The following is a 27296-nucleotide window of genomic DNA, read 5'->3' as shown; positions in this document are numbered from 1 at the left end:
TGCTGTCCCAGGAGCAGGCCTTGTGTGACGGGGAAGGTTTATAAACATCCCAGGGTCTGAAGCTCAGTAGCATCAGCTGTTCAGCAGGAGAGCACTGCACATCTGCTCTGAAACCGACAGCACTGCAGAACAAAAGAGGACGATATTGATCTGATAGTTTGTTGTCAGCGACATTTCCATTGATGTACTCTTCCCCGATGATTTCTTACTGCTGAAGCCAAGGGCCAGCACTGGGAAGGGTCAGCACTGAAGGCAAAAGCCTTATCCAGATGTGCACCATAGTGCAATTTTCCTTGGACTAAACGCAGCTTCTCAGTTGAAGCTCAGCCAAGATATTTTAGCTGGGTCATTCCAGGTCTGTTCAACCTGATTTTGCATGTCAGCTGAAGGACGAGGAGCCAAAGCATACACCTCTGAAGTCACAGTGGATTTAATATCGTAATGCAGCCTTGGCCGAGTGCTGCTTGGAAAAGCAGAGCGGCATGGATTGAATTACCTGCAGCATATTAGTTGAAATCTCCTATTCAAGACCCACAGGGGCTGGTGCAGCTCAGCTTTCGGGGGAGGTTGATAAGATCATAGCCTGCGGTAGCATAGTTTTAGGTTTTAGTTTGGCATTCATTATATCCTTATCAGCGATCGGGGTCCTGGCTCGCTTACGAGCTGCTAATGGGATCTCAGCCCTGTGGCTGCCCGATGCCCTGGCTTTGGAGCAATGCCTTGCCATGTGTCAGGTCCCTCGCACAGGTCCCTTTACCTGGGCAATCATCCTTTATTGACCTTTTGTTGATACACGGGGAGGTGCTGTTCGTAGGAGCACCCCAAAGAAGCTTTAAAACTAAAGCAAAAGAAGGAACGCGTGCCAGATGGCTTCTCTAGAAAACAAAGATCGGACTTTGAATAGTTTGTGTATCTTCTACTAACTTAAAATAGCTCCTCTCTGTTTGTTGAGGCAAATAAGACAAGACATTAATATGCGCATCCCAGCAGTAAATAGGTTTCAAGTAAGCTTCTATAGAGCTGGGGGAGGATATTAGGACAGCGTGTTTTTCATCATTGATGTGCCAGCTACCATGCAAAAGACTCACAGTGCAGGGAAAAGACTGGAAAACTGAGGAAAAAACAAGTTTTTCACAGAAAAAAACCTGTCGATCCAGAATGTAAATCACTTACTGGGTTTGTGTCTGGTTCCATGAGATCTAGTGCTAAAAGTGCATGCTTTGATGAACTGGTTCAGGAGTGGGCCAGGTGTAGACACAATGTATCTCTGGAAATCAGGTGGAATGTACATAAATAAAATGTTGCTTGCATTGACCCGTTCTGCTGCCTTTTTTTTTTTTTTTTTTAATTTATTGTTTTTTTCCTGGCCCTTGACGTTGCACATTTATAAAGACAGGCTTTTGGAAATTACATATCATGGAAAAATCCACTGGGCTTTTCCACAGAGGAGTTAATGGCTTTTATGAAAAGATGTACCTAATGTGAGGTGATGTTTTCAGTCTCATGAAACCAGCACTGAGCAGAGCTGGAAACGAGAGCTGAAGCAGGAGCTGGTGCCATCTCTTCCATGCAGGGCATAAGGGAAAATGAAGGGGTTTGCTTTGTTTCTTGATTTTGGGTACAGTGAAGTAGATTTCAGCAAAAAAACAGGAGGAGTGAATGAACAATTTCTTAATGTATCCAGTCAGTAAAAGAGAAACAACCACATCAATTAGACAAACCAGATTAATGCTCAGGGTGTGTCCTCACTGCCCACATACAGCATCGACAGCCCGGCTTCTGCTCAAACACACCCTGATAAACCCAGGCAATGGCTGATCTATATTTACCTTCTTGATTTATGAGAACAGAGACCAGCAGGGACTCTGAAGAAGATGATTCAGTCTTGTTTCACCTGGCTTATACAACTCCTGGTTAGGAAAGGCCGCCTGTTGCAGTCAGGGGAGGGGGCGAGGGAAAGCCCCCTCCTCCCACCCCCTCTCCAGCTCCTTGAGAGGGATGTGAATCTTCAGTGGTCCTTACCACCCAGGGCTGGAGATGGCATTTACATCCTGGATCACCGCCGTCTCACGTGGGTGTTGTGTTTGACTTGCTCTGTGAAAACACGGTATTTGAGCTGCATTTTGATGACCTGCATCGAACCATGAGCCAGGGCTGTGGGCTCACTGCCCTGCTGCAGGGCAAAGGGCTGTGCCACAGCTCCATGGCCTCTCTGAGGACAACAGGGACCCCAGGTGCTCCAGCGTGGCCGGGGGCTTGGCAGGGTGGGCAAAGCTAACAAGAGGTAGCTGTTAACCAAACAAGAGCATGGGAAAACCAGCAGACAAACCTAAGCAGCGGAGGAATCATGGAGCACTACAAAGGGAAGGAGGAGAAACCCTCTGTGCAGAGTTCATCCTTGTCATCTTTCAGATTTGCAGCATCACAACTAATTATAAAATGTTAATGCTTCAGTGTTTTCCTACCAGCCTAATAAAAAATGGTTTTAATACCCATTTCTTATTTCCATTCTGTTTGTGCTGGTGCTGGGCTGATGGGTGCAGCACTGAGAACAGGGAATGGCCTCTGGGTCTTTCCCACTGGGAAGGATCAGGCTGAGGGACCAGGGACAAAGCTGCTCTGTGCTTCTTGGAAATGGTAACCAGTGGCTGCTGACCTAAAAGCTGCTTCTGTGTGGTGGCACTGGTCACCCCAGGGCACAGTGGGGACCTGCCTGCACAGGAGCAGCCCCACAGCAGGAGGAGCAGGAGCACCGACGGCAGAGGAAGGAATTAAACCCAAGATCTATGCTTTAAGGAGAAATTTAAACCGGTCTTCTGTTAACAACTTTATTGTGCTGATACGGGATTATTTCTAGTCTGAGATCTGAATGGAGACTTGGCTACTGATTTTAGCATTACGGAATTTCCTGAGGTGTTTTTATTACACAAATTGGAGTAAGAAAAGTTGTGCATAATGAAATTTTGCTGTAGGACAGCACATACTGTAGTGTGAAAGTTATTTAACCACCACCACCCCACACTAATGTGTGTATAAACAGGCTTCACCTAGCTTGAATTGCCACTTTCCCATTCACCAGGGAGCATGAGCTGCCTGATGCCCTGTGCCACACACAGTGCCTGACACCACCAGTTCCTTAAATACACTACAGATGGACATGCCTGCAGGCAATTTTTATCCTCTTGTGCCCACACCAAATCACAAAGTCAGTTTATCCTGGGCCTTTTATGGAGTTTCTGGTGCTCAAGCATACGGGAGAGGACTCAGGAAGATGTGGTTTGCTGGGTATTCCATTCGTTTTAATGCAGACTCTGGAAATAGCAGTCTAGGAGTGTAATATCCCTTTTCCTGCTGGGCATTGGTCTGGAGGTGTGCTGTGCTTCAACAGAGTTGCTGTGGAGCATCCCTGGCCACTGCTGGGTGACTTATCCCTTGTCTCTCTCCACCAGCTGGTCTTTGGAAAGGTGGGTAATGAATAAGGAGCATTGGCTTTGACAATATGTCTGTTTTCCTTCTTATATTTCTAAGCAAGAAACCCCGGTGATTTGTTGACACAGAAAAAGTAACAGTTCATTTGCAACTCCCCAAATGAAGCTAAATTATTCTGAATAAATTAAACATTAATACAGCATCTGAGCAAACCCAGTCTCCTGATCGAGTTTAGTCCTACTTGGAAATGCAGATGTGCAGCCTAATGGGCTCCTCAAAGATAACCAATGTCAGCCCTTACCCTCACAATTCCCTATCTGTAGGACTTATCCAAGCCTATCCTCCTTTTTTTTCCTGGCTTTTCCATGACTTACAAGATATTATTTCCTGCTGGCAGTTGGATTGTCTGAATATTTCCCAGTCAGAGCATGCTCACAAGTGGAATACCACCAGTCGGTCTCATCACACAGCAGCACGGCCCTGGATTGATGAAAACAGATGAACACTTAAATTGAAGAGTCATTTGACATTGTGCAGTTAAAGGAAATGTTTCTCCTTATGATAATTAATGATTCTTGAAGGCAGGGGGGAGCAGGGGATGGGCAGCCCAGGGTGCTGCTGGCCAGGGAGGTGAGTGGGCAGGGGAATGTATCACCGGCTCCTCTCTGCAGGAAAAGCAGAGGGTATCTGTGGGAAGGAAAGAAAGGCTACCCGAGAGTGAAGCAGAAATCTAGAGCCATCTTAGCAATCTCCGAGGAAATTTGTGATTTTGCCTCAGTAGGAAGGATCACCGGGTAATACGCGGCTGCCAGCGGGTGCCAAGTGGCCAAATCTGGCAGCAGAGACGTGCTTAAATCAGAGCTGAATTTGCCTGCTTGTTCTGCTTTATTGGTGCCCTTCCCCGACTTTCCCCCCTGTTGAGGTTGTAATTTCTGTCAAGATGTAACTGCAGAGCTCCGCATTTTAATCCCGTGTAATTACAGTCCGCGGGAACTCGGTCATCCCCTGCATCAGCCATCATCCCTGTCCCCGCTGCCCCGGCAGAAGCAGACTGACGAGCTGTCACAGAAGGGGGCTGGAAGGGGAGGTCTTGTTCTCAGGGGCCTTTCTTATCCCCCCTGCTGTCATTTTCAGAGCTCTGACTCGAGGTTCGCTGCCACAGGGACAACCTCCTCCCCAGCATCCCCCCCCGGGGCAGGGTGGGACACGAGAGCCACCCCACCGCCACCTTCAAAGCAGCTGTGACTCAGCCTGGCGTTCGGGGGCTCTTTGTTTGCTTCGGAGGAGGATGAGTCACAGGAGCAGAGGCTCAGCTGGCAGGAATCAGCTGATGGCCTCACAAGTCGGCTCAGCTGGGCTGATTCACCGTGGTGGAGGGTCCTACCCACAGCCATCCCACCCACCCAGCTCCCGGCTGTGCTGGGTAAACACCGTCAGTACGGGGCAGCTGATCTGAGAGGTGCAATTAATCAAGGCAATTGTGATGGAGATAAATGGGGGGGAAAAAAAAAAAGAAAAAAAAGAAAAAGGTTTTCCTGTTCCATTTAAAGATCTGGGAAAACCAGTTTTCTGTTATTAGTTCTCTGTGTACCCCAGTAGGATGTCTGGTGTCCTTGTCCAGCAGTATGGTAAGTGTGGGCCTGGGAGGGCTTGCAGCAAGCTTCTTCTTCGGTTCAAAACACCTTGCAGTAGAGGAAGAAAATGCTATCTATGAAACTTATTTTATTTGCAAGGATGAGGATGGCAATTAGAATGCAGAGAAAGCCAAGTAAAAAAAATAGTGTTTCCGGCAGCTGTTTTGAGGAATATTCCTGCTTTTATTTATTTTATCAGTGTGTCACTGTTGCTTTCCTATTCCTTCAATGTATTTAGTCCACACACTTGTCAATTTTCCTTGCTCTTTCAGCTGGGTTCTGTGTTCTCCTTCCCATCCTCTAAATCACGTCAGTTTGCTGCATCCCACGGATGATGCAGCTCAGAGTCAATAATCCTCTCCTGAAGAAATTGCTTCTAACAGGCTGGAGGCCCGACTGAACTAAAGACACCTACAGAGTGGTGTGTTTTCCTCTGGGCTCAGAGCACCTTCCTGTATAGGAGAGGGGATGTGACTTAGAAGGCAGCTCTCAGATGAGCTGTCCAAGAACTATCACCAATTAAAAATGCTTTTTTTGGTACTAATATAGAAGCAGAATTTCCTTTGCCTTTGTGTCAGATTGGCTGTCAAAGGTGCTGTTTGGTGCTGATGGGAAACAGCCTCAGTCCTGTTCCCCTCCTGAAATGAAAAACAAGAGATTTTACATGAAGGAAGTGCAAGGACAGAGTAGAACCATTGAAAGGTATCAGTGTGGATACAACAGGTTGTAATCGTTGTGTAACACGGGATACAAAACAGCTTCATATAGAACTGCTGCTGGTGGTAACTCTTGTCACACATGGACCCAAAGAACCTTATGCAAAAGCTGTGTTATTTATAGAACAGGCTGCAAAAGGGCACCTCTTTAAACCAAAATAAGTCCGTTTGTCATTATGATAAACATTCCTGTTTGGCTGTGTGGACAGTAGATGTGCACCAACCCAAACTTTTTTAATGATAACAGTACTAAAGATGGAATAGAACGTTTTAGAAAAGACAAATTTTAACTGTTACTCAGGTTTTGATGGAAGACCTGTGTGGTAGCCACGAGAGACCTTACAAAAGAATGTTGGGAGCACAACTGTTGGCTTTTTGAGCAAGGACAAAAATTTAAAATACATGGCAGAGAGTGAATAAAAACAAACCAAGTGTGGTCCTGCTGTCAAGTGTCCATTGCACGCAGGAGAGAGCGCGTGGCAAATGCAGCATTTTGCTGGCAGAGTGCTCTTGTTGGGTCTGGAAATTCTTGTCAAAAGCTCAAAAAAATCAAGCAGCCCCCATTGAGTTCCTTGGCCTTGGGATTAAGCAGGATGTAAAATAAGGAGGGCACGGACAGCGATAACTTGTTTCAGAAAAGTTATGCAGATTATGTTAAAATATGCGATTTAAAATATTAGTTCTGGCAGAGAGATTGCTGGAGTTTCGGTCAAGGGGAACAAATATTCAATAAATTAAAAAGTCAGGAGCTGGCTCTACAACAATTGCTTTGTAAGCAAATGTTGGCTTTTGTGGCTGGTGTGAGATGTGCTGGGGAAGGGATCCAGCTCAGCGGCGTTCCCGGGGTAGGCATGGCCATCACCAAATCCATCTGAAGGAACAGCTCAAGTTTGCACTTTTGTTGGTGCTCAGGAACCTGACAAAGGTTTACCAACTCTTTTTATCCTTTTCTTTATACGTGGGAGTCTTCCCAGAACAGAACTGTGGTCCATTTGCAAATGTAGGAGAAAAACTGATCAGAGCCCCCTCTATGCCAGTCCAGCACCATCATGAGCAAGGGTTAAATAGTATTTTAAAATTAAAAGTCATATCTAGTCCAAGAAGTGCATTTTATTTTTTTAGAAGCTTGTTGTTTTGGTTTTTTTTTAATGCTGGAAACACACTGTACTAGTTTGAAAACAAACCAGTGGGAGGCACTAAGTCAGAATAACAATTTAATGGAAATTAAAGAAAAGGGGAAAAAAAAAAGGTAAAAGAAAACACTGTCAAACTGACAGAGTCAAGGTACAACCTGACACCCTGTTAGGCAGGGTGGTGGTAGCAGTCTGGTAGAATGGTGGCTGCAGTCCTCTGAAGCGGTGATCCTGTAGTAAAACAGTCTGCTCTTCCTCAGGAAGTCCAATGGTGGCTGTGTAGCTCCTGTCCTCTGGAAACCCAGTGGGAAGCCGGTGTCTCTGGTGTTCAGCCTCAGATTATATCCACGATGGGATGCTTGGTTCCTCCCTCTGGGCGGAGCATCTCACAATGGGGTAACGAGTCATGAGGCCAAGTGTTGATTAGGCTCATTAACAGGAGATAGTCTGGAGGGAGTTATCTCTGAGTCAGGCGGCAGGACAATGATGGGCAATTAACAGAAAGATAGTCTGGGGGCAGGAGGCAAGGAAACACTGCCCCACCTGGTTTCAACGGCTCCTGAGGATGGTAATAGAATACACTGCAACCCAGGACACACACACATATTTGTTGCTTTCAAGGCAAAGTCTAGAGTATCTAATAATACTTCTTTTGTTATTTATCTGGTAAATCCGCAGTGCTATTATTCACTATGGCTTCGTCTCCACAGGAAAATGGAGACTATATACTACAAGGAGGAGCTGGAAAAGAGAAGTCAGTTTTTGGCAGTGCAAATAATCTTTAATAGCAAGGGGAAATTTATAACATTTGAAAAATAAAAGATGGCTAAACAGTGGTAATTTCCTCTGTGTGGAAGGGCAGTGTTGTTTTGATTTTAATTCTCCTCCCTGCTTCAACATTTCCAGAATATTGAACAGTTTCTTTTATTTTCTTAAAACCTTTTTCCTGGTCTTCCACCTGAGCATCCAGTGGATGAGCTAAAAGAAGGAGAGGTCTGAACAGTGAGGGTGAGGTATATCCTAAAACTATGTGAAGTGCCTTTTGGGCATGCAAAATCATTACCTGGATCTGGATGCATGTTTTCCACTGCCTCACAGGAGGCTGATCCATGGAAGTCATGTGGTCCAGATGGATTAAACTTCAACCAAACAGTGGGCAGAAATGAAGGAAAGAGAAGCAATAAGTACAGATAGTAATGAAAAAAAAAAATAACCTCTGCGTTTGGGTTTGTTTATTTAATTATCTCATTGATTGATCAATCTGATAAAGTGGCATTTTGACATCTGTGCTTGCTTTTCCCCCAAACTGAACATACCTGCTCCCTGCCTGCAGCTGCCAGGGGGTTCCAGGCCTTTTCCAGCAGTCAAAGCAACCAGAGCTTTCCATTGATATTAGCCAGGAACAGGTGGTTGGCCAAAACTTTGCTCTGGGGATGGCACAACCCTTCTGAGGTCTGAGCCTGACCCCAGACCTTCAGGTCTGTGCCACCATCTTCACAATGACCCACCCTCATGATGAACTTTTTACCCAGGGGTGTTTGGAGATGAACTCAGGAATGCTTGTGGAGGGATACTGATACACCGAGATCCTCTGGTCCTTAAAACAGCTACAAGAAAAGCAAAATAGATATTAAAGGTTTTACTTCTGTTTTCAAATTATTGAAATGACACTGGAGTGGGAGGCATTAGTCTTACACTGCTGAAGAACACTGAATTTGATGAGTCCTTCCTCTGCTTTTTTTCTGGCTCGGAAAATACCTATTCCTATTGCAGAAACAATTTATTTGCAGTGTGTCATAGCAGAGCACTGGGATGTGCTCTGTCCCCATTTTCAGATTTTGTGTTATGGAGAACAACTTCATTGCTTTTTCTTGCCTGAATATTTAACATTCACCTTCCTCTGTGATTTTTGCCACCTGAACATTTTTCATTTCTGTGTTTTTCAGCTGAACATTTCTCATTTTGCACAGGCAGACAGTGATAGGACAAGAGGGAATGGTTTTAAACTAAAAGAAGAGAGATTAAGATTAGATATTTGGAAGAAATTCCTTGTTCAGAGTGTGATGAGGCCCTGGCACAGGTTGCCCAGAGAAGCTGTGGCTGCCCCATCCCTGGAAGTGTCCAAGGCCAGGCTGGACAGGGCTTGGAGTAACCTGGGATAGTGGAAGGTGTCCCTGCCCATGGCAGGGGGTAGAATGAGATGAGCTTTAATGTCCCTTCCAACCCAAACCATTCCATGATTTCTGTATGAGAAGGAGATCACTGGCCTCATCTCACAGACAGAAGAGCAGTCCCTGGCTCTGCCCTGGCACTGGGGGGACCCCACCTTGCTCAGACAATGACTCCAGGTGAGATAAGGAGCCCCCGGGTCGTGGGGGGTTGGGGAGACACTGGCAGCTCCCAGTCTGATTGCACAGCCTGCTGCAAATACCCCGTTCCTTCCCAAAAGGTCAAGGCAAGTGGGGACCAAGACAAAGCCAGCATGATGAGAGTCTGCTCTGTTTAACTGTGGGAAGATGTGAAGGGTGAGCTCGTCCATCGCTGCTCTCAAGAGCAAAATATAATGATACAGAACTTCTTCTGGAGATATTGCTAAGCTGAGAACCCATCACTCACCCACAGTCTCTCCCTGCAGTAATTTTTCTTCTATTGAGTGCACAAAAAAAAAAAAAAAAAAAATTCTGTCTTTCTTGTCTAATGCAATTGCTTTACTTCCCATCCCTGTTCAGTCCTGTGCTCAGTGAATCCCTCAGGTTGTCAGGGCTGTGCTGAGAGTCCCCTCCTGCAAAGTCCCCTACCTGCTGGGTAGCACTGGAGATGAAGTCTCATATATAACCACAGGTTTGGAACAGGAGGGCTGGGTAATGTTTTCCAGGATGACTTTGAGCAAAAAGTCCACGTGCTTGTCATAGTCTCTGTAGGAGTAACTGTAAATGCAGAAGGACTGTAGGGCAGTAGAAACCAAGAAATGTTTATGGAGTGGCTGGAAGCAAGGTAGGGGGTTTGCAGATGGGCAACTATCAGTGATATCTGAGTGCTGGAAAGCTACACAGGACTGGCAGATGGCAGAAGGCATTTTAGAAAACATTTTGCTGTCCTAAGCACTCTCTTTGCAGTCCATTGGACTGTGGTCAGAGACACTTTTGGGACATGGCCTTAATACTCTGAAATAATAGTACCAATTTAGTGATAGTAATAATGTAGTCCAAAGTAGCCAACACTTTCCTTTTGAGGTGTTAGGATGGAATATTTGACTGCCTTGCTCTTTTCCCCCGGAGTTATGGTTTTTCCTGACTTACGGTGCAGTTATTTATTTTCTTTCTTTTTCTTTTTCAATTTTACATTGTAAAAGACCTGACTTATGTCAGTGGAGAATATCCCAGGCCTTTTGAGCAAGGCCAGCCCTGGCCAGAGTTCTGCTGATGCCTGGGAGGACCAGCCTGCACCAGCCCCTGGCCCACTTGGTGCACGCACAAAGCTTTTGTAGAGTGTAACAACACCATGCTGTGCTGTGCTAGGACTGTTCTGGAGGTTGGTAATATAACTCTGAGTTTCTGTGAGAGGAATGAAGAACTCTAAAGCACTTAAAATGGGTGAAGGAGGAGAGAATGAACCTTTTTCTCACAACAGCCTCAGCATGGGGTCACGAATTATTACTCATGGCTTCCCCAGCCCGGCTCACTCCTCCATAATGTCTTTTCTTTTTTTTCCCCTTTTAAGTTTGAAAAGAGCTATGTGTAGATGAGATTCTCATTTTAATTCTGAAGTTCCATCACACGCTGTGTGATCCTGTGTTGGTGTCTGGGGGCGAGGGATTGTACTGCTTCTCTTCATGCCCCAGCCAGGGTGCTGCCTTTGCTGCTGAGAGCGTGGGGAAACAGCAGGTCAGCTTTGGTAAATTGGGATATTGGGTCCCTTGTTATCCCAGACTACCATGGATGTTTCCCTGTCTCCATCTTTTGTTCTGTTGGCCTCCTTTTACATTTTCCTTTGTCAGCCTTCCCAGTCCCTGTGGGATGTGCAGCGCTGTGCCACGCGCAGGGCACATCCCACAGGCTGTGTGGGAGGGCAGTGAACACATGTGAAGCCATGGATGAGCATTTAGTGCATCTGCACACAATTGCCAACTTCTCTGCTCAGGCTGCTGCAGCTGTGTTTCCAGGTTAAATATCTTTGAGAACTGGGAAACAGCTCAGCATCCAAGAAAAATCCAATTGACTGTACAATGGCCTGGAAATTGTTCTTTGATCAAGTAGCACTTTCATATCATCCTAAACAGTGTAGAAGCACAAACTAGGTTACAGGATGGCTTTTTTTCCCCATTGTTCCATTTAATCTGATAGCCTTTCCTTGGGTACGTAAGTGCTTCCTGCCTCTCTCTCCCTGAGCGTGAAACACAGATGGTGCAGTACTGCCTGTATTACACAGACAATACAAGGTATTTGACTTTTTTTTTAATATGCATTTTAAGCAGTAGAGAAGAAAAACCATCCTCAGAGTTTTTGAGACATCCTTTAGCCCATGGCTTGGCCTGAACAAGGGAAGGACTGGACAGAGAGGATGAGCACCAGAGGAATGGTGCTAAATGGAGGTCACAGTGCAAAACACAGCTCAGGTTCCATGTTCAGGGCTCCCCTTGGCTTTGTTGTGAGACCTCTGGAGGAAGCAGACACTGGAGCAAGCAGCAAGAACTTTGAAATAATTGACTTAAATGAAAAGTGCTCCCTTGAAGAGGACAGTGGTGTCCTTGAGGGAGGGTGACTCCTGAGCCATGAGCACCAAGCTGGTGGTGAGCCCAAGAGCCCCCTGGCTCTGGCTTTGGCTGTCCTTCCCCTCCCTTCAGAACAGGTTCTCCCTGTTCAGACTCCAATATAAATTTACATTGCAGTACAAGCAATACAAAGCCATATTAAGGAAATTGAATATGGCATTAGTCATTCCCTAGGCAAGAGCCATGCCTGAGGAGGGGGAGGAAAGCAGAGCAAGGCATCACACCATGGTTTCTGTGTGGTGCCAAGGCAGCCAAAGCCCAGACCTCCCTCGCTGTTGCTCAGGGGCAGCAATATGTTCAATACTGAGCATATTTCACAACATTGATCTGTCAGTAGTGCCAATTCATCCTGTTCTCTTAGTGCTTCCTCTCACTCACTCATATCCATGAGGGATTAAGTGAAGAAATACAGTAATGTGGTGGGCTGTACAAGGATTATCCAGGTTTTCCTACCAACTGTATCAAGAAGGCATTATAACTGGAAAAGTGCAAGTTCAAGCTTCCAAGATTAACCCGAAGAGTGTCATGGTTTGCTAAATTTGTGAGCCTTATGTTTGGATTCACTGATAGTTTCCATGATAAAGGACTGTGCAACCCAGCATCAAGCGTTGGCCCAACGTGGAGTTTGAGGCTGCATTTGTGCTCGTGTCCAAGGAGTCTGGGGTCTCATTTCCTGGTGCAGGAGGTCAGTCCTTGATACCATTCAGTTGTCAGAGATGTCCATGGCACACCCCAGGCATGGTGCAGGTGGGATGGGTCATGGGATGGGATGATATCATGGTGCATCAGGATGGGTCAATGCTCCCCACAGGCAATTTTCACAAAAATTTTTTGTTCTGCAGATTGGGAGTGTTAAGCATTATGGACACATACTGTGCCAGCTGGCCAGTATCTGAGAGACTGCTCCTAAACCTATTTAATTTATTAGCAGAGGGGTAGCCTGATGGAATGGATGGTTTTATTTCTGGGGCTGAATCTTCTTTCAAGATTTGGTCATTTGGAGGTGATGAATCTTTGCCTCAATAAAGGCTTCTGGATTTGACCCAAAGTAAATTTGTTCAGATGAGTCAAAAAGCCAGGCACAAAAAAGCTCAGAGAGCCCCATACAAACCATAAGTTGTGTATGAAGAGTTATGAAGGCAACCTCTTTATTGTCTTGTTCTTTTGGTGTTCCAGGGAATACTTTAGGCAAATATTGTGGGAATAAAGGAAATATTTTTGTCAACAGAAAATTCTCAGTCTCAAAAGGGCAACTCTGCCAATAAATTTGTTGAGGGTATGTTCTGCCTTGTGCAGAAACTGCTGAGCATTATGTACAGTGCTTAAACTTGATTACTTCATGTCATGCAACTCCAATCACTTCTGAGTATTAACGTACGTGAATTAGGGAAAGGATCAAAATTATTCTTGGGAGTGAAATGTGTTCTTTCTGATGAAGCATAAAATTAGTTGTCTCTCGGGGAAGGCCCAGCTGAACTGTTGTTTCCAGGGGTTTCTTTCAGAATTGGGGCATTGACGGTTTTGGTTCAGATTTAATTTAAAGAAGAAAAGGAAAATATTTGTCACATGTTCAGGACCACTGTGTGGCGTTTTGTTTGCTGACATTGATGTTGCTTGCTGCAAGATAACACCAAGTTATCCCAGGGTTTCCTTTCCACTGTTGCTTAACTTATAATGGATGACCCTTTCCAGGTAGGGAATAGTTTCCCTTATTAGGGAAGATGAGAAATTGTATGATTTAAAAAACTGAATTTAAACAAGACAGTTGTTGTCCAGGCAGTCTAGAGGAAAGCGGGAACACACATAAACCAGGGGCATGAGAAGCAGGATCATAGGAATAGACAAGCTGCGCCCAAGGGAAATGCCAAGGCAGAGTAACAAATCAGTTTTAACCCCCCTGCCTCTGTTGTGTTTGTGTGGATAAATGAGTCAGGCTTTGTAGGGAAGAGACTGTATGTTGCCACTCCATTTTCTGAATCAAGAAAATCCATAGGGAAGAGTCAAAGCCAGTAAATGATCCTCAGGAGGATGCCTGTTTCATTTCATTCAAATGACCTTCACATGAGATTGTACGAGCTGGGCTATGACCACAACAATCAATTGAAAGCTGAGTCACAGGTGCTTGAATCACTCCATGAGTCATGTCTAATCCAAGATATTTCTGTGAAGATCCCTAGGGTTCATGAACAGATGTCTGGGGCAGGTGAGATACATTGTCCCCATGAAGTGCTTCCATCCCTTGCTGGCTGTGGAGGAGCTGGATGAGGTCTTAGGCCAGGCAGGAACCCTTCAGGCAGACACATCTTGTCATGTTATGGCGTGAGGCCACCCTGAAGCTGGTGGACTTGGCAGTGTTAGATTTATGTCTGGACTCAGTGATCCTAGAATTCCAGCCTAGAGCATTCTATGAGTCTACATCACTCTTTGCCCAAGCAGAGATTAATCTGGTGACAGGGCTGAGAGCAACCCTTGGGGCAAACTGGACTGAAGTCCAAAGACCAGTGGTAAAGCACTGCTGAAGGATCTTCAGGGTACAGACACCTTCCAAATTCTCTGACAAATGGCACATTTTCCAGCTGCTGTTCTCAGTAAGTTCTCATCTGATCAAACTTGTGATCTACAACAGCTCTGTTCATTCCTGGTTTTGTATCTGTGCCGTGGCCCAGAGGGCAGTGATTAGGCGTAGCCTGGCAAGAGCATGTGCCAGCTGCATTAGTGGCTGCTGCTTGGCTACACAGCAGGGAATGGGGAGTTCTCACAGTGGGATTTGAAAGTTTATACTAAAAATGAATGCCTAGAAAATAAGTGGTTTGCAATTTTAATCCAAGTAAGTCCAAGCAGGTAATATTTGTGTTGTAAAGATCAGTAAGGTTGAGCCCTCAGGTAGATGAATGCTTTAGGGACAGCTAGAAAAGCTTCAGAGCTCAGAGGCTGATTAATTTACCATCCAGAGCGGAGATCACCGCTTCTGTGAGTGGGCCTGTGAACATCCTGCACTCAGAGACTGTAGGAATGTGTCATTTTTGTCATATCTACTGGTTGGAGCTACTGGGCATTTGCATAACAATGCTGTAAGAGAGTGAAAAGCTGTCAGAGCCTGCTCAGAGGATTCATGGGTGAACCACAGGTCTTACAGCAATGAGGAACTGAACATCCTCATTATCCTCCAAATGCAACATCACATCCCTTTCTGTTCATTTAGAAATCTTTTATGAGTTCAGGTGATCATCTGAGCCCGTGGGCTGCCATCTTCTCACGTGAGCCATTTGTTCTGGTGCTAGATTTAGTCTGCAGCACTCAGGAACATGTGATTCACCAAGAAGAGTTCAGTCAGTGCAAGCCCAAGGCCCTCGCCAGGAGATGCCGAGCAGCCCATTGGGCCACTCTGCAGTGGTCAGCATCATTAAAACTCCATGGTAGCATCTAAATCTGCTCCAAATAACCCCAAATCAACATTTTTCCCTGATGAGTGATGGATGTTGGCTGGGCTTGCAGCTTTGCTTTTTGGGCGCTGTCCTGTCTTACATTTCTTTGTGGGTTTTTTAATCAAGAGTTAACCCGCTTATTCCAAGAGTGGAGGAGACTTGCCAGACATAACAGTATTGGTTTGATTTCCTTCTGTGTAAGCACTTTTGTGCTCATTTTTCATTAAAATTTATTTCCATTTCATCTTCCTGAAAACAAATGTATCTTTTTGAAGACCTGCCAGGACAATTAAAAGAATACTGCAAGGCCACAGCGATGTCACATATGGGCTTCATGAGCCATTTGCAATGGAAATATCTGTGACAGCATTAGATTGGCCTTCCAGGGGCTAAACAGGATTTCCAGGGGCTAAACTGCACTTCCAGGGCCTGAACTGCACTTCCAGGGCCTGATGTAGTTCCAGCTGCAAGTTACTCTCTTCTGCCCTACATCAGAGCAGTCAGGTTTTAATTGCAGTTTCGTGTCGTGCAAGGTTGGACATGGTGTTTAATGCCAAAAAATGGAACTTAGCTCTTCTTTTGTTAACTTCAGAAAATAGTTCCTAGTTATAATGTCTGGCAAAGAAGCTTCAAATGTGACTCAGTATGGTGGGTCTGTGTGGCTGTGGGGACTGCAAATCTCACTTCTGAGACGGTGAGCTGCGCTATTCATCCCCATGAGAAACTGTTACAAGACTCAGAGGAAATGATGAGGACACCCTTGTCTGCATTTAAATGTCTTTTTACTTTCATCCACCTCTGGTCTGTGCAGAGGTAGGTGCTGGGAGGAGTTGAGACTTGCCAAGGGTTAGACAACAAGCACTAAATTCCTGCTGAAACTCTCAAAGAAGGGATGAAGAAGGCTGGAAGTCTGAACTGCCTCTGCTGCTGAAGTTGAAATTGCCTCCTACATGGAGTGATTTAAGTCCTCACTCCTCCAGACTTCAGCTGTGGAGTAAATAAGTGGTGTAGTTCAGCACACAGTGAAGAACAACATTGAATTTAATACTCCCAATACTTTCAAACAAGAGAACTTTCCATAGCAGTCACTCAAATTGTACATTAATTAGAAACAAAGATCTTAAAATACACCGATGACAGATTTAATTCTAGAGGGACTTTCTGCAGTTCAGTTTACTGGAAGCCATGCAAATATACTGTGGTGTGGGATGTAGTTTCACAGTGAAGAGTTTGAGATTCAGCTTTCTGGATGACCTGTCTTCACAGTCACTGATGTGCAGGTTCCTTCAGCCCTCTAACCAAAGTGCTTTCACTGGCTGGAGTCTCTGGTCCTCAGGACAGGGACAAACACCTGCTTCCAACCTCCCAGTTTTTACCTGATGGCCACAGCATCAGCAGAAGCAAATCCCCTGTGCAAACTGCCCTTCATCTCCCAAAGAAAGGCTGGTTTTTTTCCAGATCTGACTTTTCCTGCTGTTTTCTTTTTTGCTCCAACTCTAGTGGTAGAGCTCCCAGGGCTGCTCCAATCCCTATCACCTTACAGGAGACCTTGAATCCTGTGTCTGCCTTCACCTGAAACAGGCTGGGGCATCCAGGAGCCTCACAGGTGTAAAGCTGGGAAAGAGCCTCTGGAAGCACTAAAGTGGCAAAGCAAAACCCAAAATGCAAACCCTTTGGGGAAAGATGGAAATTATTAGATGTATTGGTTTTGATCTTTGAGCTCTTGTAATGGGAACTCAAATTTTGCAGCTTTGGGAAGAATGAGTTTTGCATAGTCTCTGATAAGCTGGAGGTTTGACACCTTGCAAGGCAGAGGTGGCAAAGGCCGTGTCCTGCTGAAATCACCTGGGAAACAGGTGACCACCTTCAAATCCACCCCTCGCCATCATTCAGCCCAGGACACCAGGGTTAAAGCTCTTACACGTCCAAAGCATTATGTCTTCTCTTGAAAACTCACTCTCCAGAAAATAAACCAGGCCATTCATCCCAACCTTCTGGCACCGTCTCCAAATGCAAATACCAGGTTGCACAGCCTGCTCTTCTCAGCATTGCATGCTCCAAACTGGGAGGCTTTTTGTGTGCAATGCCTCCTGCAGCTGGCATGTCCCCATTTTGTACTAGACAAACACTGACAGCTTTATTTCTTGTTTGTTCGGTCGCAAAGATCCTCAGCATCCTGGTTTGAATTGAGTATTGTGGTTCTTCACTAGCAGAAATGTAAATAACAAAGAAATTGCATGTATTTTAATTACCTGAAGGCGTCTGTTTTAATCTGGTAAATCCTCTTATGTGATAAAAGTAATGTTGCTATGGGAACCCTATCTAACAGGAAAGGTAGCACCAGTCTGCCTGTAGATAATTAGGAAACTGATGCAGTGAAGTGATTTTTCAGTCACTTGGCACAGAACAGGCTTCACGGTGAAAGTTTAGACCTGTGTTATGGTTTTTTATGTATGAGTGAAAGAGGCAGAGATTTAACTGGGAGGATCCCCTTCAGGCATCTTGGAAGGGTCAGAAAAATGTTTCTTTCTCACATATATTCACCAAAATACAGCCCACCCCCACCAGCAGTGCATTTGCATACTGTGACACTCTCGTCAGTGTTTATTAATTGTTTTAACTCAATAATGTGTGAAGTCCTCTCAGGAGTGAGACACTCACTGAAATAATCCCTCAAAGGCACATTCTAGCCAGTAAATTACTGGTGCATCTCTGCAGCAGCCCTGCAGCCCCACTGGTGCCCGAAAGCAGAACCAGCACTGGGGGTCTCCTCTGTCTCCCCCAGCAGTGGTTGGTGTGGCAGCAGCTCCTGCCGTGGTTTTGGCTGGAATGGGCGGGGGAGGGGTTTAGGAGTTGGTCGTGGTCCTGTTTGTCTTTAAGTCACCAAATTTCTTTGCTTTGGGAAAAGCCTCCAAGGACAGCAGTGCTGCCCACATGGATGAGTGTCTGCTAGTGAGTCCCTCAGGGGCAGGACAGGCATCCTCTCTCTTCCCTGGAGCCCATCCCCTGTCTCCTTTGTCCCACCCCACGGTCAGCATTTGTGCCAGAGCTGTGTTGTGAAAGGGTTTATTCTTTTACCAAGAGGATGTGCTGATAAGAGCCCTGTGATAACAGGCAATAAAGCAATAATGGCAATATGGTTCAATATATTAGAAAATTTTTCATGCTATGAAATCCTTTTCTCTTTTCTTAGATTAAAATGAATAGACTAATAGGATATTTCTCATTTTACTTTCTGTAAGTACATAATAATCAGTATATTCTTGTGCCTCAAGGCCACTATTGAGAAAGAAGCTCCCATTATAAATTTGGAAGAGATATTGAGTTACTCCAAAGTCAGGGATTCAAAGAAAAAGGGGGGAGATGAAATTTACCATTTGTTATATACTTCTGTATTAATTAAATTAATTACACAGTGAAGAGAACTCATTGTTTGCACATAAATGTAGGGTGATCACTGAAAAGCTTGTAGACTTTGTTTCACAAGCTGAAGAACTATATATCAACCTACTCCTCATCCACAGGTTATTGTGCAGTGGTGGGTGACATTTGTGTCTCATTGTGTATCAGTAGCATGGTTTCCATGGATAATGCTTCCATGAGAAATTGTAAATTTTTGTCAGGAAAATATTTTGTCTGCAAAGAAAAACCATTGTAGAGGCAACCTTAATATATATGCTGCATAAATACAGGTTTTTTGCAAGTTATGATTATTTCAGTCAACACTGACAATGTGCTGACATAACTTGAATGGAATGATTTCCTTTAACACAGGAAAAAGTTTGTTATAGTTGAATAGGAAGGCTTGAACATATCCTAAAATCTTGACTTCCAGGAATGTGACAATTAGAGATTTTTTTTTTTAAGACTGCTCCTGGTAGGAGCACCATGTGTACCAGTCTCAGGATAAGGTTTCAGTGATCTCATGGATTTTATTCAGACTCACCAATTAGAAGATCATATTGTAATAAATTGACTCTCAGAAATCATAATTAGGTTCATGGAAAATAATCCCACTGGTCCAGCAATTTCAGATTGAGCCTGCCTCATGGCAAGAGCATTAAGGACAATTAGCTGCTATTTGGGTTGTGCAGGTGGTCTCCAAATGTCCTTGTCTGGGACAGTGATTTGGGGAGAAGGGGTGGGAGAGGAGAGGCAGCAACACTGGGAGGATCTGGGCATAAAAATATTGCAAAGCATGTTTTGTACTGCAGTATTATGTTAAATTAAAGTTGTATTCCTGACAGAGCTCCTGCCCAGCTAGATATGAATCATTAGTACAAAACCAATTTCCTAATTATCTTTCCGTTGCAGGGTAATGCAATGAGTTTTGTAAAGCTGTAATTTTACCCTGGTTTATTTCCATGTCCTCTACCCTCCCTAGAGACGTGCTCTGTTCTCCTCTGAGGTTATTTCTGACGTGGTCTTTGGCAGCAGGAAAGGTGGTGGCGCACGGATGAATTCATCCATCGTCAGCTGCTTTCCCAGATTCCCCGGGAATTTTTGCTGGGAATGTATAAACTTGTACAGGTGTTGGATGGTCTCTAGCAAAACAAGTAGTTTGTCTTAATGATTGAATTGAACTTCATGGCAGATTATAGGAATATTTTTGTTGCTGACCTGCTGTATCATCAATTGGTATTTTTAGGTGGTTTATATAAAACAGGTGTAAAAAACACAGCAGGGGACCATATTATGAGGAGGTTCCTGAAAAACCCTCTGCGTTAACAGACATTTCTGTCAGTACCTGTAGATATCAGAGAGGTGAATTAGTGGATTTTGTGAAAAAAACTGAAGCAGGAAAGTGTTGGAGGAGGAAGTTCTGTCCTCCCTCACCTTCTGAAGGTGCAGATGCTCCTGTTCTGCACAAGGCTACTTCGGTTGGGTTCAAAAACTCAGTCTCTCTGTAAAAACAGGGGGAAGACCTCAAACTTGAGTGACGTGGCATCACCAGCGGGTCTGTGAGAACTGCAGCCACTCTGCCAGCAGATGACCTGTCCCTTGGCCAAGGGAGGGAAAGAAACCATTGCCACCACCCCGGGAGGGGAAGGATGGGAGAGTCCCCAGCTCCACTTAGTGGGCAAAGCATAAACAACATGTAACAGCTCGGCAGCGACAGCTGAAGCCAACTGAAGAGTGTTCAATCCTCCAGCTCAGCCATGACTAGGAAAAGGCTTTCTTTGGCCTCGGAAGTCCATCCTGAAGCCCTGGATTCCTGGAGGAGGACCCATAGGAAGTGTCCCCACACGGACTCATCTGGGTTTCTCTTGGAATTACAGAGGGATGTGGCGGATTGATCATGTTCCTGCTCAGGCAGATATTATTTATTAGCCATGATCAGACTTTCTAACTTTTGTTATTCAAATCTCCTGTGAAACATACCCACAAGGAGGACCAGGAAACCTCTTCTGAAAGGAAGGCTTCAGCCCGGCAGCAAGGATCAGCCTGCACAGCAGGGGCTCCTCTCCAAGGGTCGGAAGGATGTTTGTTGGTAGCTCTGGTTCTTCAGGCTGCGGGGGAGGCTGCACAGGGATTTCCAGAAGGGTCATCAGAACCAGGGGAAAAGAAAAACCAGGATTTTAGTGCAATCATCTTTTCTGCTGATATCTGCAAAACATCTCACTAGCTCTGTTGCTGGTTTAAGGGCAATTAATCATTTCCATTGGTTAGACATCTCACCCAAATCACTTGCTTCTTCTCTAGTGCTCCTACTTTTGGCATTTCATCAAGAAAAGCCTTTTTAGGTTATATCTTAATTAAAAGCATCCCCTCAGCCTGGCTGCAGCTCTCCCTGGAATGCTCCTCAAGCAACAGCACTTCATGTGCTATTAGCTACCTCCTGACCCCATCCTCTCCTGGTGGCCAGGTCCATTTAAGATGATAAATTAACACAAATCATATAAATGCAGCACATTTTGAGGGGCCAGTTGCCATTGCACATTGTCCTGTGCTCCACAGGGATTTTGGGGGTGTTTCCTGTACTCCCACAGGGATCTTTTTACTAAAGAATCCCTTGAATCAGTAAAAAAGACTCCTAGTCCCAGGATTTCAGGATTACTTGCAAACAGGATGGGTCTCACATCGTATAAAGTTTCATCTAAACAAGTGTTCTCCTCTTCCTCCACGTCAGGACCTGTCCCACATTGAAGGAGCAGGGAACTAAAAGTGCTTTTAGCATCTGATTTTTTTTTTTTCCTTATTCTTTTTATGAGAAAGAGTTGCAGGGGAATCAGGAAAAATGGAAACGGTCCCCTGTGCATTTGGAAAGGATGCAGAGAGAGGATAATGCTTGGCGGGCTGGCATTCTACTTTAGATATCCAACCTTTATATATATATATATATATATATATATGTATATATGTATTTTTTTGTTATTATTCCTTCTTGTGAAATTCAGGTTAAAGGCATTCCCAATCCACCACTGTTTACAAAAGTTGCTGGATTTTTTTTTCCCCATCCCCTCTGTCTCTCTGCTGCTGCTTCACCCCTCCCTCACCCTGGGAAGCTGATGAGCATGGAGGTAGCTGCACAGCAGATAGTGGATCCTCAGTATAATTTTCAGCACTTAATTAGCAGCTCTGCTTCTGACATTAAAAAAAAAAAAAAAAAAAAAAAAAGGAAAGCTTTAACTAGATTCACAAAGGGACCCGAAAAACGAGCTGGCAAGTAGCATCTCTTTGCCTGGGTAGGTGAGGGACTTGCATTGAAGTGTGGCTGTGCTTGCAACCTCTGCAGTGCTCAGAAAAAACAGTTTTATTGGAGAAAAACATGAGAAGGAGACGGGAGAGGTTCTTATTCACAATCTGAACTGTGTCTTCTCTACTTAGTGCCCCACACTGGCTTGAAGTGTAGTTTTGCAAGTCATTATTCTGTACCCACTGTCAGGAAGCAGCTATTGCTGCTCCTGCTCTTGCTTAGCTTTTTTACCGTGGGATGTAGCTCTGCCTTCTCCATCCACCTTTGCTCATTTCAGTGTCTCTAGAAATACTGGCAGCTTCCAGGTTGCCTTTTCAAATGTGTGGCTGAGAAGTGCCTGCTTTGAACATCAGGAGTGAAACACACAAATCTTGTGTGCTGATGGGCCCCAATTAAAATGCAAAAGCTGGACAGTGTTGAGAGGGGATGGAATATAGGATCAGAATGGCTTGGGTTGGAAGGGAGCTTAAAGAACATCTCGTTCCACCCCCCTGCCATGGGCAGGGATACCTTCCACTACACCAGGTTGCTCAGAACCCCATCCAACCTGGCCTCAAACACTCTCGGGAATGGGCTGTCCATGGGGAGTCTCTTAATAGCTGCATTATTAATCTTAAGTTCTGTGCTGATGCCAATATCTACCATAGAAAGGGGGTTTTTTTGAGACTGGAAAAGATGTATTGACTTGGCAATCTAGGCACTGTGCTACAGCTAACATTTAAAATAAATTATTACACTGTTGTATGATTTAATCAGTTAATGAATATAACATTTTTGGATAATGCTTTTGCTAATATTTTTAGAGTCTCTTTAAGATACTCTTCCCTTGCATTAAATACTTTCCTGACCTTAAACTGGCCTTCTCTCAAGGCAATGAGAAGGGTGAAACACAGGTCTGGGTGTTGCACTGCCTGCTTCAAGAGTCAGCTGTGAGGGTGCAGGGTCTGTGTTTGGGGTCTTGACACACAGGAAATCCTTTGATGCTGAAATGTCCTCTATGCTCAGGGTTTGTTTCATGTTCTTCATCCTGCTGGAATTTACTCAATTTGCAGAAATTTAAAATAAATTCATCAGGGTAAGGCATTTCCACTGCATTTTTTTTCTGCCAGAGAGCACATGAGGATGAAAAGGAGAGGCAGCTTTTACCTTGAAAGGGGCTGGGATGCCCATCTAGAGGATGTGGGATCAAAGGAGTGGGATCACTGCTGCTCCCTGGGCCACTCCTCCCCTGGTGCTGGGGGGAACTTTGCTTTCCCCTTGGGCTGTTTGGGGGGCTGGTTCAGGCTGCAAAATCCATTTAGCTGCTGCACATCTGCCAGTGCTCTGCCCCAGAGAGACGTTATTACATTAGGCTGCAGATCTCAGAGACTGCAGGAATATTTTTGTACTAAAAGATGCGTTGTCCCAAGATGCCCCTGGCGGCAGGGGACTGATGGCCACCATGCATGTTGATGTCCTGCCCTAATTACCCCCCAGCCGAGCTTTTGCAGCCATGCATTGACGGCAAAGCTCCTTATTTTGGAAAGCAGAGTGAAGCTGCAGGGCAGGGAAAGACCCCAGGAGCAACCTGGATGCTTTTTGTCTCTCTCCAAAATTGTAACCTATTTTTGGACCAGTCATTGAGAGGATTGCAATTTTATTAGCTGAAATAACCTCAAACTGCAGCTACTCACCAAATGGCTGCAGCTTTTGACCCGTGTTTTTGCCTCCTTCTCTAGGGGTTGGTGTTTGTGGCTCAGAACAGGCTGTGACCCTCTGCTTGCTGCCAGCCAGGGTGATGTGGGCACTGCTGCAAGGTACCTGCACAAAAAAACCCCAAACCAAGGAGGGATGCTATTTAAAGGAGAAAGAGATAATTTTAAGATTAATTTTAGCTATTTCCTCTGTTCTGCTCTCTCCAGATGTCAGCTATACTTAAGTATAAGTGGGAAGTGGGTACCAAATTCCTTATATCCCTCAAGGGTCCTCTTACCTTCATTTTCAAAATATCTCTGATGTATACAAGAAGCTGGTGTCTTGGAAACAGGAGCACCCAAGTCATTTGCCTCAGATTGCACAGCCAGTGCACCACAGATCCTGCCTAGGAATCATTCCCCTCTAAACATTGCTGCAGGTCAAGGCTGGGCAGGGAAGGACCAGCAGGTGCCAATGCTGGAGCATGCCCTGCTGAGTCCCCTCACCCTCCCTTCCATGTCATGCCCTGGTTTTAATGCCACAGTGGAGCCAGATCACGCACAGGAAGGAAATCTCCAGCTTTCATCACTCAAGCCATGTGGTGCTGGGCTGTGTGGAATCCCCCAATGTTGTTTTATCAGCTATGTGCCATTGGGTTTACACGAAAAAAAAACCATTATTGCACAGCACAGGCTCCCCTGGGATGCTGAGGCTGCCCAGGCTGGAGCAGGTCACACAGACTGGGCAGGATGGAAGTACTGGCACAGCCTTTGCTTGCTTGATGCCACAACACTCCTGCCCAGGAAAGTCAGGCTTCCTCTACCACATCCCTGTGGGTTTCAGGCAGGGTCATTCTAAAATAAGTAGGGTTTGCTTCAATCTGTTGGTCCCAGTGAAATAGAATTTTAGCAGTAGGTTTGTGTGTAAACTCTGATCTTCAGGATGGAGATGATCAGTTTCAGAGGACCCTAAATCCATCCTGAAAGTCAACATTTGATCTGTCTGGAGCCACAATTGTGTCCTCCACACCTGCAGCTACTAAGTAGGATGTCCATCACCTTATGGCAGTCACAGCCCTCATGACCTGCCTTGGCCTGTGCAGATACCTCTGCCCAGCAGCATGTAGATAAATTCACCTGTAGCTTGCAAAGCACAGGGTTTAGCAGACATCCCCTCATGTTTAGGCTGTTTATGGGGCTGCAGTTCTGTCCTCAGGCTGGGGCAAAGATTTTGTCAAATCGTACAGCGAGTTGGAGAACGGGGGGAGGTTTTGGCTGCTCTACAGCCTGAGAAATTCTACAGTGACTCAGAAAGGGAAATTTTCTGCCTGAAGAAACTGGCAAGATGCTACAAGCCATGAAAAGGGACCTGTCACTGCAGTGGTGATGAGAAAGGTGAAAGAGAGATTGATGCAGGAGCTGAAATATTCGTCTGGCACGAGAAGGCATGAGAAGTTTGACTCCTCCAAATATTAGATTGCACTCTGAGTGGTGCTTTGCAGTTAATGATCTGACCAGAAGCACACTTTGATGGAATAAATGCATGTAATTAGAGACATCTCCTACTTTTCCTCCTGTTTTAGATGACAGTCTCTCCTCACACAATTCTCCAGCACAATTTGCATGTGCACATTAATTAATGCCTGGTATAGAATGGAAAAATATAGAAGCCCATAATGCAGACCTTCCTCAGAGGTGGCAGACCTGCTGCCTGCTCCACAGGGAGACTCTCCCAGTGCCTGGGGCTGTGTGGGGACATCAGCCAGAGCAATCTCATTTTGCAACCCACGATTCCACCAGCAAGGGAGTGAGATATTTTGGCATTTAGTGCTCAAAGAATTTTTAAGAATGATAAAAAGGATTGGGTAGTTCAGGATGGAGTGATGCAGAGGAAATGCCTTAAAGGAGTGGAGGGCCTTTTGTGCATTTTGGACCATGGGAGCCATGCTGGCTGCCAGGAGCATCCTGCAGGTCCCCACTCACAGCAAGGAGAGCAGGCACCGTGTCCTTCCCTGCCCAGAACTCTCGAATTGCTGCCACTTGCAGTTCCTTATTAGAAGAAACAGCATGGGTAAAGCTGAAAAGAAAAAAAAAAGAAAGAAAAAGAAAAATCCAGCATGGTCATTAGGATGAACTGCTTGGAGTTAGATAACCAGAAAGGAGTTGCTAAGCAATGCTCAGGGAAAATGATTTTGAGAGAACGTCATGGTGTGTGATACCTAAGGAGGGAGAGATGTGTGTTTTTAGCAGAAATCATGCTCAGCTACCATGGCACAGCAAGCTGGGCACCAGGGCCATTACAGAGAGGAAATGCAGCATTTTGATCTATGGATTATTACCTTTATTATTTACTCCTTTATTGTTACTTGATGCGTTCTGGAACTTTCAGGGTCTGAATTTGCAGAGGAGCTCATCTTGAAAATGCATCCTCACCCTTCTGTCTTGAGACCTACACAAATGTATTTACTCCTTAGTTAAACAGATTTCCATCATTTTGAAAAGCCTGTCAAAACCATTTAGCTATGAAAAATCACTGATTGTTTCAGGTATCTTCAGAAGGAGAGTGTATTTGTGGAACTAATTAGCTCCTGTCAACACATAATGTGTGCCTTTACTTTCTCTGGTGTGGAAAACCACTCAACCCCAGCCCTGAGAGATGCTGGGCAGCATCAGGGCACTAGGGACTCCGAGGAAGATGAGATCTCTGCTGTGCAGTTCAAGGTTCCCTGGCTGCACATGCTTGGCATGGAAACTATTTAAGGATTTTGGTGTTCAGTACAGACCAAGCTGCAAAACGGTTAATCAGCAGTAGCCTCCTCAGTAAAATCGGAGCTCCTTTTTCTCCTGGCATTTATTCATGGTATCTATTTACAACCCCTTGTCTCTTACCCCGGCTCTGAGCCGTAGCTAATGACTCAGTGCTGTGATATCACCGTGCTTGGCTGTTCTCCCCCCGCCATCCGCCGCGTGTCTGCAGCCCGTCCTTGGTGCCTTTTCCCGAGATAAACCCTGCCTGGAGCGGCACAAAGCGCGGACTCCCCGCAGCCTCGCTGCTCCAGCACTCTGGGAAAGCCAGCCTGCCCCACGCCAGCTCGCATCCAACAATCGGCAGCATCAGTTTGGATGGCCCCAAAGAGCAGCTCCCCCGTGTGAGACCCTCCCTCCCGTCAGCACATTTCCCAGGGAACAAAGGCGGTGTATCCGCGTTATCTCCAGGCTGGAATCGCCTCTCCCAGGCACAGCCCCTGGCTCGCACAGAAATGTTTCTGGTTTAGGCATGGGGGACAGCAAGCACTGTGAGGAGTGTCCTTGTTGATAAGGGATGTGTTGAGCTAAGCAAGCCTGGTGTTTCCATGGGCCAGCTCTGACATCGAGGGGGTGAAGGTGGCTCTGCCAAGCTCGTGCTTAACCAGACCTGGATGTCCCCAGACTGGGGCCGATCCATGGTAGGTCATTAAAGGATGAGCCAGGTGTGTGAGGAGGGATTTACCATCAGTGAAAGTGCCATGGTCAAGCATCAGTGGCATGTGGGAATGGGACATGCCCTGAAACTCTGGCACTCTAGATTTGGGGTGGCTAGTGGAAAAGGTTTGGGACAATTGTAGAGAAACCTGATCATGCCATGTTTACTGTGTGGAGAAGCTGGTGGGCTTATCTGGTGGGACCTGGTTTTAGAGGGGAGTTCACGGTGGTGGTAAGGAAGGAGAGCCCAGGGAGACCCCAGGTCCTTAAGGACACCCAAAGGGTTGCTAGGACCAAACCTGGAGCTGGTTGTTAGGACTTTTTAGGAGCAAACCACCTCAGAAAGAGGCAGAGCG

The sequence above is a fragment of the Corvus kubaryi genome, unplaced genomic scaffold, assembly GCF_017639235.1.
Source record: "Corvus kubaryi isolate FWS band 111438036 unplaced genomic scaffold, C.kubaryi_AGA036_p1.0 37397, whole genome shotgun sequence".
NCBI classification, from domain to species: Eukaryota; Metazoa; Chordata; class Aves; order Passeriformes; family Corvidae; genus Corvus; species Corvus kubaryi.
This window is presented reverse-complemented; position numbering follows the sequence as displayed.